At 44.2% G+C, this 17,245-nt stretch overlaps 1 protein-coding gene and 1 pseudogene across 2 annotated transcripts in view; one reads left to right on the forward strand and one right to left on the reverse strand.

Moving 5' to 3' along the window:
- Positions 1-17,245, forward strand: part of RGS7 (regulator of G protein signaling 7) — a 492,581-nt gene that overhangs the window by 8,116 nt on the left and 467,220 nt on the right. The window lies entirely within an intron of this gene.
- Positions 655-2,911, reverse strand: LOC116870638 (annotated as a pseudogene).

Genomic DNA, 17,245 nt, shown 5'->3' on the forward strand with positions numbered 1-17,245 from the left:
TTTCTTTCTTTCTTTCTTTCGGCTAGCTTCTACTTTTTAATAAGCTCTTAGAATTATTATCTTACGTATCTCTGAAGTCTGTACAGTTCCTTGGATATTATGTAAACTAAATAAAGCCTTTGGTTCCAGGAATTTCAGAAGTAAAAGGGAACTTAGAATTTGTCTACTTTTTCATTTTGTAGATGATGCAGTTGAGGGTCAGAGGGGTAACACAATTTGTGTGCAGTCACACAGCTTGAATTCAGGTCTCTGTCTTTTGATGGTGTTCTCTTTAATTTTTAATTTTCTTTTGTAAAACTGGGTTTTTTAATTTTTACGATTTTTTTCATTTATTTTAGAGAGAGAGCGCCCAGGCCATTGAGTGGGGGAAGGGGCAGAGGGAAAGAATCTCAGGCAGACTGCGCGCTGAGCACAGAGCCCGGCGCTGGGCTCGATCTCAGGACCCTGAGATCATGGCCTGAGCCGAAACCGAAGAGTCCAACACTTAACCCTCTGAACCCCCAGGCTCCCCTCTTTGCATGTTTTTTTAACAAGAGGATGAATCGTTCTCTTGATGATTGCAGATAGGTAAGGCTGTTTAGGGATCATCAGAATCACCAGGAAATGGGGGTTTTCCTGATTGGGTGTGGTCTGCAGTAAAAGGAGTTCCTTGTATCAGACCAGCAGGACTGCATGCCGGCTTCCATCATCTTCAGGATTGTCGGTAACCCGGGCATCTTTTCCCCAAATAACCTTGCCTCCTTGTGTCACAAGGCCCAACTCACTCACGTTCACCTCAGGGACAGGACCTTTGGTAGTAACACCTGAAGTTGTGTATAGTGGGGACGAGGGGTTCTCCTTTCACGACGCACTGGTGGTAGAAGGTGGCTTTCAATTCAGGATGTGTCTCCTGGACCTTTTAGACACAAAAGCCCACTGGCCTAATGAATCTTTCCTAGTTAGGTGGTTTTTGCATAAAGTCATCTCCAAAAAAGCAGACTTTAGTAATCACCCTCTTCAATGCTTTCTTCTCTTTTTTCCCCTGTTTGAATAACTTTTAATAACTGTTTTAATAACTGTTTAGTAACTGTTTTCATAACTGTTTCTCCCTGTGCAGGGACTTTGGGCAAAGGAACTCTCATTTTCCCATTTTTTTCCTTTCCTTTTTGTTTAATCATATTGGACAGTGCGTTAGCTGGGGACGGTTCGTGCCTGTCCACTAGAATAGCAGGTGCTGCTGTGCCATGTGGGGTCTTTCCATCCTCCCCCCACCCAACCCCCCACCGTCATCCTTTTGTTTGGTGTTTCCCTTTCCGTTCCTTTTTATGAACTTTTTTTTTTTTTTTTACCCCCAGATTTTATTTATCTATTTGACAGAGAGAGAAAGAGCATGAGAGCACAAGGGGGACAGGGAGAGGGAGAAGTCGGTGAGCCTGACTCCCAGGACACTGGGATCATGACCTGAGCCGAAGGCCATGCGTAGCCGACGGAGCCCCCCAGGCTCCCCGCTTGTCATGCATCTCGATAGTCTTTTCATTTGTCTGTCTCAGCCGCTCTGCGGAGTAGAGCTTAGCCTCCCGACCGGAGGTCTTCGTTGCCTTCTTTGAATGTTCCCGAGTCTCTTGAGCTTCCTCCTTTCTCTTTTTCTCATGGTGACCCGCGGGACACCATAGCACTTCTGGGCTAACTCAGTAGATTCCTTTTGTGGCATGGCGATGGCCAGGGAGCCGCTGGGTACAGCTGCTGGGACACCGTGAAGCTCTCAGTTTTCGGGTTTCACAGACCTGCGAGCCGAGTCCACGTAACCCGTGATGGGAAAGAGAGAGTTATAAGGCGACCACGTCCGGGTTGAGTGCGACACAGCGGCTCTGAGCCTCTGTTCTTCACGTGCTCTCCCCCGTCCCTCTCCGTAAACGCAGTAAGCCTGTGTGTGTCGTTCAGTGTGAGTAAGGAGGCGGCATCCTGGCTGTTCCGTGGCATCCTCGGGTTATCACAACGTACCCGACTACTCGCAAGAGATGGATTCCTGGATTCCTTTTCCCTTCACTGTACTCGAGCTTTTGGAGCCCCAGGAATGATAAGGTCGGGAGCTTGGTCGGCCCCACTCTGGGAGTAGCTCTGTTCTTGACTGGATCCTGGCTGGAAATTCTAGGCAGATGAAAACACAGCACAGGAAGCTCTGTGACGGCGCTGTCCGATGGAACTTTCTGCCGTCCTGGAGATTTCTGTATGTGGACCGTCTAACAGGGGAGCCAGCAGCCACAGGGGGCAGCGGAACACGTGATATGTGGCTATCCTGGACCTGAATTTTAAATTACACTTAGTTTTAAGCAATTTAAATTTAAATAACCCCCAGTGGCTAGTGGTTGTTTTATCTGACCTTTGGGAAAACAGCATCAAACTCAAGAGAGAAAAGAAGATGTTTGTGCTATACCTAGTCTGACAGTTGACACACAATGCTTGCCACAAAGCAGGGCTCAACAACTGATTTTTTTTTAGACTTTATTTATTTATTTGACACACAGAGAGATCCCAAGTAGACGGAGAGGCAGGCAGAGAGAGATGGGAAGCAGGCTCCCTGCTGAGCAGAGAGCGCGATGCGGAACTCGATCCCAGGACCCTGAGATCATGGCCTGAGACGAAGGCAGAGGCTTAACCCACTGAGCCACCCAGGCGCCCAACAAATGATTTTTTAAGAGAATAAAACAGAAGTGAAGTTTTGAAGGAAGATGGTGGCCTGATAAGGCGATGGTTGAATGACATCAGCTGCCTACTTAGTTTATCTATTTTCTCATCCTGAGGAAACTTCCCATGTCTGGAGAGGGTGGCTCTCCTCAGGCGAGAGGACAGTGGGTGTAGGACCACCCAGGAAGGGTACTTGCATGTGCTTCGAGGATTGGCTGATGTCAGAGGCATTTCCGCTGATCTCCATCTTGTGGCATCTCAGAGAGGGACGAGACCATTCCGATTCCCAATGAGAATGAGAAAAAAACAAAAAAACAAAAGCCTCCAGGTAAAAAGGATTTTAAATGGGTCAGCATCCTTGTTGAGAATTTAAAATTGTGGTATAAGGAATCCTTTCTCCTCCTCCTCCTCCTCCCCCCCCCCCCCCCCCCCCCCCCCCCCCCCCTAGTTCGCTTCTCTTTCCTGTGTCTCAGAAAGTCGAAAGAAAGCTGAGAAGCCCATGGGGAAGTGGCAGTGAGAGAGGGCAGGGTCTCCCGGTCCAAAGGGCTGGGTATGCATTCCGTGCCGCCCCTCAGGAGCTGTGCCACCTTGGACACCTTTCTCACCTTCTCCGAGTTTCATTTCTGTGCTAGAATTGACACACTTCTTCACAGAATCTTCGAGAAGATGAATCGAAATGTAAGTGAAAATGCCTGAGAGTGATTGACAGATAATACTTGTGGACGCTTTTTGGGAATTGTGGAAATTACCAAGGCTCCTTGAAAAAGTGAACTTTGCAGAAGGCCTCCTGATAAGTCTTCACCGGCTTGCCAAGTGTCCCCATGGCTGTAGGTCATGTAGAAGCTCAACAGACATGATTTTGCCTGTTTGGTCATTGCTGGAAGATGTCAAAAACAATATAAATCTACGTGACCTTTCTTGGCCACACAAAGCTTTTGGGAATGTCAGGCAAACTGATTCAACAGCTCCTTTTTCTCTTGTACAGAAATCTAGGGAGATTTCCCCCCCTATTCAAGATGACCTATCCCTAAACATTTTGAAGAAAAGCGCCACATAGAAAGAACACATTTTACCAACATTTCTGTCACTGAACTTTTCTAGGTGCATTTCCTTTGGTATTTAAAGCCATATGTCACTTGCTCTGGCTTACACTTAGTATTTGGTTTTGACTTTTGATTGTTAATTAGAATAGTTGCCATTTATGGAGTGCTCACCTTATGTCCGGTTCTTCACAAATATCACCCGTCTTCCTTAAAATGATGTTGCATGTGGGTTATTAGTATCCTGTTTTTTTACTGAGCTCTCTGAGACTGACTCATGCTGACTCCCAGGATGGCTCAGGGGTTAGTGGGAGAGCTGGTGCACTTCATGACGCTGGGGACATTTGTCATTCCCTGCCACATTTCCAGCACCCACAAAAGTGGTGCATAGCAGGTGTCCCAAATATTGACCGTGCAAATGCACGAATGAGTGAACAAATGAATGACCGCTTCGTCCGAAGACCCTGCTCTTGCCTCTTCACCGTGTTGCTTCCAATGAAATTAGCAAACAGTCATGCCTCTCAGAATTCAGATCCTCTCGCTCTGTGTGCTTGAGCCCAGGCCGTGTCTCATCCCCGTGGTGGGCCCTGGGGACAGAGTTTTGGACAAGGCAGACAACGTCTGAGCCCTCACGGAGCTTATTTCATGGCAGCAAAGACAGATGTCAAGCAACTCATCCTAGGGCAATTAGTGACATAAAAGGGGAAGAACTAGGTGATAAGGAAATTCACTTCTTTTTAGGTCATCTGGTTTCTAAACCAACTTTTCTGTTGATCTGTATCTTCTTGTGGCAGTTCTGAGTGCCTAGCCCAGCCCCAAGGTGGTGCATCCTCTGACACTTGGTGAGGACTCAGTAAATGACCTGAATGGAGCTGAGCTCCTGTGGAAATCCTCAGGGCTCTGCTGAGACGACTGAAACAAAGGTGTTGATCTTATCCCTTCGAAAACTCAGTGTTTCTGAGTTCTCATTCAGGCATCCCCATTCTGGCAACTCGGGATTGATGAGGCCATCCTGAGCCAGCAAGAAAGGGGAAAGAGACTCTTGTAATTAGAGGAAGGTGTTTGTTAAGCTCAAGCACTTGCAGTCAGACTCCTGGATCAAAACTGACGTGATACTTGTGAGCTTGAATCAGGTTTGCTTCTTTGAGTCTCAGGTTCCTCATCTGTAAAACGGGGATGGTAGTAGCTTATTAAGAGGCGTACGTACATAAACAGGGGATGTAAAGCTTGGGTGAGTAGGAAACATTCTATATATTTTAACTAGTCTTTAAAAAAGCCCAAAGAAAAGGAACTGGGTTTCTCTATAAACGGAAGCGGAAATATCTAGGGAGCACTTCCCTTGGAGAAATGTTCTTTCTTACCCATATTTTAGAATTTGTTGCTCTTCAGTGGCTCTTGATAATTTGGTTAAAAATTGCTTCATATGGTTAAAGTACAGTAAAAACTACCTAAAATGTTCAGTTATGGTACAATTCGAACAGATACAGCAGCAGAAAAAAATAATAGAAGGGCCCTGCCTGTGCCCATCAGAGAGTAGAACAGTCATTAACCATGGGTAAGTCTTGTTTCATTTCTACTTCCCCACAGACACTGTCCCCGAGGTGATTATTTTGAGGTGCATCTCAGAAAAATATATCTTTTAAGATCTAAATTCCTTCATACATGTATAGGGTACTTTGAAGGAAGATAAAGGTAAATGAAATGATAATTATTCTTTCATTCATCTTGAGTCCTCAGTATGATGGTACATCCTACTTTGTGAGTTTTTAATTTTTATTTATTGTTACTTTTTTTTTAAGATTTCATTTATTTATTTGATAGAGATCACAAGCGGGGAAGCAGGCTCCCTGCTGAGCAGAAAGACCAATGCGGGGCTCGATCCCAGGACCCTGGGATCATGACCTGAGCCAAAGGCAGAGGCTTTAACCCACTGAGCCACCCAGGTGCCCCGAGTTTTTTATTTTTTTAAGTATTTGCTCAAAGGGGTCTATCATTCTGTTTTCTTTTTTAATTGTGGTAAAACATACGTAACATAAAACTTACCATTTAAACCATTTTTAAGTGTACCTTTCGGAGGCATTATAGGTTTCATTGTACAATTCTTTTTGTCTTGGAAAACTGAAACTTGTACCCATTCAACACCAATTTCCTATTCTCCTTTCTCAGCCCTGGCAACCACTTAGGCCACTTGATGGATGTGACCACTCTTGGGACCTCCTATAAACGGAATGATGGCATATTTGTCCTTTTGTCACTGGCTTATTTCACTAGTATGGTGTCCTCAAGGTTCTTCGATACTCTCTTATGTGTCCCATTGTAGGGATGTATGTCACATTTGGTTTATCCATCATTGGTGGATGGGCCCTCGGGTTACTTCCGCCTTTGGCTATTGTGAATAACGCTGTAATGAACATGGGTGTGCAGAGATCTATGAACTATATGGCCATTCAGATTTCTGTCTAACCAAAATTCTGTTATTTTTGTTTGGAATTCTGAGCTAGCTTTTTAATAATGGGGAGAGCTTTCAGGTCCTTTCTGTTCTTAGCTTCCAGGTTTTTAGCTAAAGTGAAACCTCTATACTTGACTCTTTTAGGAGATGGCCATGATGAAGCTCGAGGAATAAACAAAACAAAACAAAACAAAACACATTTAAAAAAAAATTCTGTTTCTTTTGTTTTGAATCTGAAATAACCACATTCGGGGGTGTTGTGATGGGACAGGAAGTCTCACATCTCTTAGAGAATCTTGTAAATACTTTAAAGATTTTCCCAGACCCTCTCAAAATTATAATATTCATTGTCTTTCTTTGGCTTTTGGATAGTTTCTCCACAGTTTTATTCCCAGTGCATTAAGTTTGGATAACAGTAGTGGATATAGAACATTCTGTCCAGAAGGTAAGAAGATCGATGTATTCATGATTATAACCAGAGAAGGTAATTTCAGGTGAATCTCTCCTTCCATCTTAAATCTGGCCTTATGCATTTATTTATTTATTTTTAGAACATTTCTTTTTTTTTTTTTTAATTTATTTTTTCAGTGTCCGAAGATTCATTGTTTATGTACCACACCCAGTGCTCCATGCAACACGTGCCCTCTGTAATACCCACCACCGGGACATTTCTTTGAATTTTAATGAAGTCTCAGTACAGGTCACTTGGACTGGGAGTTTTAATGGCTTGCATGCAAAGCAGTTTATCTGTGGGTGGGGGGTTCTGATTCTCCCCACTAAGTAGCATTGTGTTAAAAATGGCCTTAAAACTTAAGTGATATTCTTTCTCTGAAAACTTATTAGAAGCAAATTAATTTATCCATACCTTATTGATTTGTTTGACTCAAAGCTCATCGTTACTTTATAAAACTCAAACCTCCCTGCTCTTGAAATTTCTGCAGTAAAAGCACTCGGCTTGGCTGAGTGGAGTGATGGTCCCATGTTCTAGGCTCCCCAAGGCCTGTTGGGCCTGGCTGTGTCACGCCTTCTGGCCGATGAAATGTAAACAGAAGAGATGTGCATGGTATCTGCGGCATGGCCTTTGAAAAGAAGAATACAGAATTCTTTTCCCTTTTCCCTTTTCCCTTTCTCATTCTGGTGGCTGGCATCCAGTCATCTTGGCCATGAAATGGACGGTGACAGGTGTGGATGGCAGAGCAACAAAAGGGAGCGATCCTGGGTTTCTGATCACTGTAGAGTCAGCACACTGACGTGACTTGCCCACATAAACTTTTACGTTAGAGGAAAATTGACCTATGTCTTCTTCTGCTATTGTTTTTAAGATTTTATTTACTTTTTAAAAGATTTTTTCTTTATTATTATTTTATATATTATATAAAATATAAAATATATAATAATATATTATATAGAATATTTATATAAATTTATAACAAAATTTTATATATTATAAATTTATATATACTTTATATATATTTATAAATTATAAATATAAATTTTATTTATATTTATATATAAATTTTATATATTATTATATATTATATATTATATATTTTATATATTATATTTATTATTTATTATTATTTTCTTTATTTAGTTATTTGACAGAGAGAGACAGCGACAGAGGGAACACAAGCAGGGGCAGAGGGAGAGGGAGAAGCAGGCTTCCCACTGAGCAGGGAGCCCGATGTGGGGCTTGATCCCAGGACTCTGCAGCCACCCAGGTGCCCCAAGATTTTATTTTATGTTTTTAAAGCAGTCTTAGATTTACAGCAAAACGGAGAGGAAGGTATAGAGCTTTCCTAGTTACCCGTGGCCTTACGAGGCGTCCCCCATTATCAACATGATTCCTCAGCGTGGTACATTTTTCACCGAGGACGAGTCTGCAGAGGCACATCCTAATCTAATCGTCCAGAGTCCGCGGTTCAGTGTAAGACTCGCTCCTGGCGCTGCACGTTTTGTGGCTTCGGACAGATGTGTCTTGACATGCGTCTGTCATTCTCGCGTTGTACAGAGGTTTTCATCGCCTCTCCTATCTTCCAGGTGTTCCTCTCTTCTGTCACTTGCAACAAACCCAAATGCTAACTAATTCAACAACTATATCTAGTGCCTTTTGTTTTGCACTGTAAGATGGTGACCGGGCTCGAGTTTTATTTGAAATGTCAGTTTCTTGTTTTATTTTAAAAGCAATCTATTTGCTGTTTATTTTCTTTTGAACAACTTAATTGAGAAATTTGGACTTAGATTAATTATGCAAATGTTTCACTTTAATTTAGCAAACGCTTATTGAACAATTATTATGTGCAAGGTGATTTACTAGAAGTATCGGGATAAGGAATCAGTGATGATGATATTTTGTTTATCGGAGCACTTCACAGTGTCTAGACTGGAGGATCAACAGATTCACAAGTAACTTCCTACACACACACACACACACACACACACACACACCCCTCCTCATAAAATTGATGGTGCAATTATTCAGTTTTTTAAAAATTCCTGTTTTCCTATAAGGAAACAGGCCTGGGAATGTTATTAGCCCATATCAGTAAACAAATGTAAATGAAAACTGTATTATTTATTTTACTGCAAATTAGATATGGCAAGGGTAAGAGGAAAAACCTTAAAAAATATTTGAACTTTTTTTTTTTTTTTAAAGATTTTATTCATCTGACACAGAGAGAAAGATCACAACAGGCAGAGAGGCAGGCAAACAGAGAGGGGGAAGCAGGCTCCCTGCTGAGCAGAGAGCCTGATGTGGGGCTCGATCCCAGGACCCTGAGATTGTGACCTGAGCCGAAGGCAGAGGCTTAACCCACTGAGCCACCCAGGTCCTGTATTTGAACTTATTTTTGACCCTAGAACTTGGTCACGCATACAGCAGACCCTACGCGGAAGGAGCACTTCTTGCAGTGCACTTGGCTTCCATGGACGTTTGGCTAATTAAAAACGGAATGATTTTGTATAATAAAATAAAAGCTGCTTAAAGTTGTAGAATAGGCTTATCTGAACGTGGCACGTTGTCCTTGTTTTGTGTTTGGAAGCATTTCTTTGAGCGTGTTTATGAAAACCAGTATGAACTGCCCCCCCTCCCCGCCCCAGTAGCATCCTTGGTAGAAATTGCTCATTCTTAGCCACAGAAGTGAGGGGCTGAGCTGAATTTCCACGAAGAGTTAAGCAGGTGCCACGAGAAGGCTGTACCGTAACCGTTTATTCTGCCGAGCCGCGGGGCCTCTGTGTGTCAACAGTATCCACCGAACAAAGCAAACTGGGGGCGTTTCTGCGGTAGCACGATGCAGCCCTCAGAAAAAAATCCCCACATTCTGCAAAAACACACACCGTAAATCACTGCCATTTTCGGGGAAAGGAATTGGAGTAGATCACTCTGCACACTTTAACGGTTCAAAACATTCTGTGCTGCAAGCCTCAGCCAGAACAACGGTAGAAGGAGCGGCGCAGGTCTACCAGCGCGCTCACCTCCCTGCCGGCAAAGGGACCACGCCGTCCTGCGAGACTTCCCCTTTGAAAGGTAACGGAGAAGGTAGGTGGCGGAGGAGTGTGCAAAGAAACGTCAGGTCGGCCAAATGCTGAAAACAAGGACAGGGGGACATTGGCATCAAAATTTGCAGGTAGGGAGCAGGGAGAAGCTTTGCACAAAATGGTCCGGCTCCTTCTCTAGGCTTTGCTTGTTTGTCTCGTACAAATGTCTGAGAGAAATGCGCAGCAAACCCTTTTGGAACCTCGTGTGCGGCCAGGTTGAGCCAGAGGAAGGGCAGGCCCCGTGGGCAATGCTGCAGGCTCTCGCGGCTGGCCGCACCCGTGTGTGTGTGCATGCACGCGCGTGCGTGCACACACGTGAGGTTTGGGTCCGGCTGCTGTATCGGGATAGCACAAAACAGAGTGTGCTGAGAAGCCCGGATGGGGTTGAGAAGCCCGTATTGAACTGATACTTTCCCCACTTATCAATTGTGTGTGAGCTCATTCTTGTTCCAGAAATCCACCCTCCGTCAAAGGACTGTTGAAGCCCTCACCGTCAAACTGGGGAGGCCTGTCCAGTCAGGGTGAGAAGCCAAGTGAACACATTTGAAGTAAGGGTGGTACGAGGAAAGGAAGCAGAGCAAATGAACAGGGGGCTAGAGTGGCCTGAAAAGGGGACATAAATGTCTTACAAACCTGCCATATTCCGAGTTTGGTTTTGTTGGAGTTTTGTAAGAGCCCCGTGAAGTGGGTATTGTCCCCCCCATTCTCCAGGTGAGTTAATGAGGCCCAGAGAAGGTGCGGATTCTGCCGAAGGCCACACAGAAGGAACATGGTGGGGTCGGGATGGGAAATCAAGTCTAGGGTGATTCCCTACTGGACTGGAACGTGGCACCAGAAGTGCACATGCTGAAGGCGGCGGGCTTGCCTGCTGTGGCCTCGAGGGAATCGTGCAAACTCTGACCTTCCTTCCCATCACGTCCAGAGGTGCTGGGAACGGGACACTTTGGGGGATGGTTGGGACCATGATCTACGATAAGCCCCATAAGTGCTTTGCACATGTTCAGACGTCACACAGCAATCAGGCGTTTTCTTTTCCCTCCACGAGACTTTTCAGCTCTTGATATTAAAAATAGTTATACCTACCAATGGTTTTTCAGAGTGTAGGCTTCAGGGTTTATACAGCCACAAGTGAAGAAGGAGGAAGAGAAGGGTTTCTGGCATGAGGCGAGCTGTTGGCCTCCAGAGCAGAGTCCGTCTGTGCGTGAAGAACGCTGAAGGAGGGACGGCCGCAGGTGCGTGTGCTGTGGACGGTTAACCGTGGAACTGAACGGGTGTCGTCTCCCTGATGCTGTCGTTGGCAGAGCCAAGAGAATTCCTGCCAGGATCCTGTACTTGAGTTAGAGATTGTCTTCCTTCTTGTGTTCCCACCTCCTGCTCCTTTGTCCATGGACAGCCCTGGATGACTGGATGCTTGAAATGATGGAGAATGTGTGGCGGGAGCATGCTCTGGGAAAGGCGTTTTCAGGTTCTAGAGTCTTAGGGCAGTGAGGGTGGGGTTCGGGGGGTGCAGGGCTGGGTGAAGCTTCTCCTCTTGGTGCTCTAAGTTGGATGCTCTGTGACGCTCTCCCTTTCTCCTGGACGTGGGGCCCGGAAGCTCACCTGATGTGCCTTTAACATGATTTGGTTTCCCTGCTCCCTAGGTGGTTCTAGTAATCCCAGGACTGCCTAGAAAAGCTGGTCTGCGGTGAGGATACGAGGGCTAGTACTGATCTAGAAAATACTCCTTTTATTCTTTTTCATTTACTTTATTTTTATGTATCTCCGTGAGATGGGGGATGTTGACTGAGGTAATCGTGGTCATCATTGACGTCAGCAAAGTCCAGATACCATAGACCGTAAACACACACAGCGGCACATGTCGGTCATTTGTCCGTTAGCATGGGCGAAAAGTTAAAACTAAAAAAAAAAATGCTCTATAAAAATGGTGGGATACTAAAAAAGGTGCGAAAAAGAAATAAAATTAATCGTAATCCCATGCTTTACGATAACAACTATAAAGTATTTGGTTAGTTTATGTGTGTGTGTGTGTGTGTGTGTGTAAATTTACACAAATATAAATATCCATGTAAATCACGCCGTGGTGCACTGAGTCTGCTTCGACTGGCTCGGGCACCTCTCCCCTGCTCTGCATTCAGCGTGGCCGGCTGGCAGACTGAAATCAGGCGTGGTAGGAGGACTGACAGCGCGGGAATCAGCAAACGCTGTAAGTCAGAGCTCCTTTACCCTTTTCCCTCTTCTTTTTATTCATTTCAAATTTTTACATTTTTTTGTTGCGTTCAGTTAGCCAGTATATGGTACGTAAGTTTCTGTCGCAGAGTTCAGCGATTCATTAATTGCCTATGACACCCAGCGCTCCTCCGGACTCGTGCCCTCCTTAATGCCGGCCTCCTGCTTTTCTCCCTCCTTGACTGTCATTGAACGCTTACTGGCACATCACTGTGTGTGTGTGTCTGTATGTGTGCGTGTGTCTGTATGTGTGTGTGTGTGTCTGGGTGCCTTTTTTTTTTTTTTTTTTTTGACCTCTTGAGCTCTTTAAGAGCAGGATCTGGGTCTGATTTCACGGTGCGTCCCTACAGAAACAAACACATCGCCTTACAGACTTAGTGGCTATTTGATAAGTGTGTGACAGATGAAGGATGGTCTGAGGGAAGGACGGGTTAGGACTGTGGTTCAGATTTTTTTGCAATGGAGTCAGTACATTTGTTGAGTAACATTTTATTCGTGAGTAGTTCTGTAAATCAAGACCAAAGGGACGGTTTTGCAGTTTGCTGGTGTGTCGCTTTTTGGATTAATAGCGATGACATCCGCTCTCATTCCGGGAGCATTAAGCAGCCGAGTGGGCACCCGCAGAGTAGAAGGTACACGGGACTAATGGGGAGTCCCGGGTCTCTTCTTATCGTCACGGGCTGGTTGGCTCGGACAGTCTGTCCAAATCCCGATTCCTCGTTTTGTGAGACGTGTGTGTATTCTGCGTATGTGGGAGGGGATAGTGGAGGGAAGGATGATTTCCAGGCAGTGCTACGTTTTCAAGATGCGTGAAACTTCTCACTCCCCCCCAGTAACCTGAGAGAGAAGTTCATCTCCCAAGGGTATATCCCTCTGCCCCCTGCATGTGGCCTCAATCTTCCCTTTCTCACTGCGCTCTTTAACTTTATGTTGTTTAGCTCTCCTTATTAGTGTGGAGATTGGAATAATCAATGTGTAAGAAATTAATCGCCCCGTGGATATCCTTTTTGATTATTTGGAATGTGAGACTGGCAGAGCCCAGTGCCCCTGCCTGCTGACTGTTAATGACTCCTACTATGCTGTAATTTAATAACGCTTGTGGAAATGTTTGCTTTCTTTTGTATCTGCGTATATTAAAGCGTCCGTGCAATTTTTTTTAATTTATTTATTTGATAGAGAAAGAGAGCACAAGTAGGCAGAGGCAGGAAGAGAGAGAGGGGGAAGCAGGCTCTCCGCTGAGCAGAGAGCCTGATGTGGGGCTTGATTCCAGGACCCTGAGATCACGACCTGGGCCTAAGGCAGAGGCTTAACCCACTGAGCCACCCAGGTGCCCCACAGCTGACAATTCTTGAAGGGATTTTTTAACTAGAAGTACTGGTAGGGCCCTTTGACAAGACAGGTCCTTTTTTAATTGCAATTTCCTGTTTTATACAAAGTACAGAATGGTCACAGTGTTCAAAGGAAATAAAAATCCATGGGCTTTCTTATGCTACTTAGAAAAAAAAAAATCTACAGTCTGGAAGGAAAGCTGTGTCCATGGAGTGAGTTTTGCTGTGTGGGGGGAATGTCTTTGCCCCTCCCTCACCGTTACTCTATAACACACAAAAGAGCTTTTGACTCTTATGCCCGGAGGCTCTTCCTCTCCAGAGAGGGGCACCACGGGCATGTGTGTGGTCAGCGTGTCATCGATATTTTTGAAGTGTGACGTGGTCTAGAATGATCTTTATGCCCAGCCGACCTTGCGACTAGCATGGGTCCTGCTGTTTCAACCGCTGTCCTTGCAGGTGGCGGGAACCTGAATTACTCTTTAACGGGAAAAGGTCTGTTAACCCTTTAGTTCTCTGCTGTCTTCATAATGTCTGTCTAGAAATTGAAAATTCAGAAAGACTTTTTTTCTCATCTGTCCTCTGTTTATTCAAGATAAACATTTGATCTCTGGTGTACTTTTTTTTTTTTTGGAAGGGATTAAAACACCTTCCAAAATATTTATTATATATATCTATATGTCTATATCTATATCTATCTATCTGTCTATATATATATATGTATATATATATATACATATATATATATAATGTATGTCACCGACTTACTCCACCAATAGATTTCTGAGCAAGGTCCTTTGTGGTTTTGGCTTTTGTTTTGCTTAAAGATCGCACATCCCAGCAGGGTTCATGAGACCACAATATTATAATTCTATTTATGTAGAGCTTTTACAGGAACTTAATCAAAACAGAGAAATATCTGACTACTTTTTGTAGATAACATAAGAAAGCTAAGATACAAAATAAAAACATTTTTGGACTAATAAAGAAATCTAAAACTCCAGGTGGCCTTTTAATAATCTTTGTAATAGATCACACTACCTGTGACGATAGTTTCAATATTCTTACACAAAATTAAGAAAATATAGAGTGTTTCATTCAATCATTGCTTAATTACTGAGATGTAAAGAGTCACATCATGATTATGAGGCATACTAAAAAATTGCCATAGCCTAACATTTAGGTACATTTCAAACCTTACAAAGTGCTTTTACAGATGCCATTTCTTTGAAGCCCTCACTGGCATCCTGTGGGAGTTATTATCCTTTGCATGTAGGGCAGATGAAAAACCTCAGGCTCAGACTTAAACAAGATTGTAGATGTGGGCACTCAGGTTTTCTTATTGACAAAGTAGTTCCCATTCTCCCGTTCCATGTCTTTTCTTGTCCCCCAGCCCCTAGATGTTATTCTGAATATATCTGAGAATATCTGTTCTAATGGACTCCAAGTAAAGACTGGAAAGGTCCAGTTACCGCTAAATTACCTGTGACAGATTTTCACCTGTGAAGACACAGACTTTGGGCAGTTGTTCTCATCTCAGTAACCTCATCTCACTAACGGAGTGTTTTTTCTGTTAAAACCAGGAGTCTGGCAGGGCTTGAGAAGTAAATGGTGGAGATCCAAGGGGCCAGATGAGTAGTGTTGGGGTCAAAGCCTTTGAGGAGCTCCTGGGTCTGCCTCTTTGTTGACCTGCTTTGGAGAGTCTTTCTAACCTATAACTCCTGGATTTCCTCTCTGGGGAAGGTCCTTCAGAGCCAAATAAAACCTTGTGTTTGTTATCCTTTCCCCCAAGGTGGGAAGTGAGCTGAGACAACAGGAGGGCATAGTCCCAGACATTGCCACTTACCATTTTGGAATGAAACTTCCCGTTCTAGGCAGGAGGCCACGAAAACAAAGGGCAGTGGGGGAAACGGGCCACCACCTTTCGCATTCCTGTAATGTCAGACACCCGGCTGTATGGTTCAGAAGTTGAAACCTGATTCTTTCCCCTTGGTCCCGTTCGTGTCAATTTGTGGGGAGGATTCATAGGCTTTATTTTATTGTCATTCCAAGTCAACTCTGCAAGGAAGGTCAGGCCTCCAGTAAATTTGTTTTGCATTTGCTTACAGATACACAAATAGGAGAGCTAAACCACACTCTAGTTTTGAAGACGGTTTCCACCAGTAGGTTTTCCCTAAAAGGAGAAAGCTGTCTTGGACATTTCCTATGCAGCGTGGGAAGGGACCACGACCACTCACTCCTCCCAACTCTGCTCTGGGTGACTCCATCAGTAGAAAGGGGTCCACCTTCTTGGGAGAGAGCCAGGGTTGGATACCGCAAACCGTTATAAATTAGTTCCTTCCATTAACATAAAATCTACTTTTCCAGCCCTCTTTCCTGTGGTTCTCATTTACATTTCTAGGTTTACATAGGCTACCCAAACCCTCTTTGACACTAGAGTGCTCTGCCTCTACAGAAACAATAGTCATGGCTGACCAAGCCTTCTCTTTCCCAGGATGAATGTTTCTGTTTCGCTTAGCCCTGTCCCATGTGCTGTGGTCTGCACATCCATTTCCCTACTTGTTGGTCTCCCCTGGAGGAGTTCTAGCAGGCCGAGGCCTCACTTAATGCCAACCCTGTGCTTGCACTTTTCACGACTCTGTCTCATGATGACCGCTTAAAACCACTTGGTATTTTCTGCAATAAATGTTTTAAAGTCAGTCCTGTAGACACGTCAGGACCAGAGTGGAGGCTGAGGGTGCGGCCGGTGGGACGGAGATCCAGCATGAACGTAATCCCAGAACGATTCTAGAAACTAGATTGCACTCTCAGTCCATTACAGTTTTAACCTTCCTGGGCCAACACAGCTCCTCCTTCATCTGCCGCACTCCCCCAGCATTTTATTGATGTTTCTCTCAGACGCGGATCATTTTTCATCTCTGTGTTGCCATCAGTCTTTCTCCTGTGTGTGAATGAATGAATAATTACCTTCTGACTCCCTGACTCGGGATATCTGAATATAAGCAGTGTTGCTCATTTCGCTTCTTTGTCAAACACTGCTGATCACCCTTCCAGCTAGCTGGTCGGTACAGTTGCCCACGAGTAGCTATTGATTTACTTCTCTCCTGTCAGACCGTGGATTAGGTGAGACCAGCAAAAAATGTGCAGAAAGAAAAGAGCAGAAATGATTGCTACATCCCAGGTCTGAAACTTAGTCTCTTAGAATGTAAAAATAATGACACTAATAAGAACAACAGTTACAACATAATAGCTACACTGTGTTTTTCTTTACCACGTGAGAGGCATTGTGCTAAACGCTTTACATATGCTGTATAATTTCATCCTTAAGCCATTTACAGATTTGAGAATTTAAGGAACATGCCCTGGCCAGACTGCCTGCTGGGGAAGCCAGAATTCAAACCCAGATTTTTTAATTTTCCCTGTCAAGTTCTTTCTCTCAACCATTGTGTTATAATGCAGTACACTCAATAGACTGTCAGTAAAGGCTCATGAGCATACTTCCTCCCTCAAAAGGAAGCTAAGAGGTTCTGGAAACTTAGTGATGACTTGTAGTTCAATGGACAAAAGCGCAATGGATAAGTGACCCTTTGAATACAGTACCTTTCTTCTTAGATTAGACTCTCATTTTTTTTTTTTAAAGATTGATGTATTTATTAGTGTGTGAGCTGGGGGGAAGGGCAGAGGCAGAGGAAGAGAGACAGTCTTAAGAAGACTCCCTGCTGAGCTTGGAGGGCGACCACTGCTGGGCTCCATCCCACGACCCTGAGATCATGACCTGAGATGAAGTCAGGAGTAGGATGTTTAACTGACTGAGCCACTGGACATTTAACCAACTGAGACGCTCTCATTTTTGATAGAGAAGCTCTGAAGTGGGCAACAAAATACTGTGTATATTCCATATGTTGCTTGTTTTTTGATACCTGCTGGAGGAAATAGTTCAGAAGAATGGGAGGAAAAATCCACCAAAGAAGAACAGATTTAATAGAGGAATCATGGGAAAGCCA

Source organism: Lontra canadensis, unplaced genomic scaffold (assembly GCF_010015895.1).
Source record: "Lontra canadensis isolate GAN:19392208 unplaced genomic scaffold, GSC_riverotter_1.0 scaffold24, whole genome shotgun sequence".
Lineage (NCBI taxonomy): Eukaryota > Metazoa > Chordata > Mammalia > Carnivora > Mustelidae > Lontra > Lontra canadensis.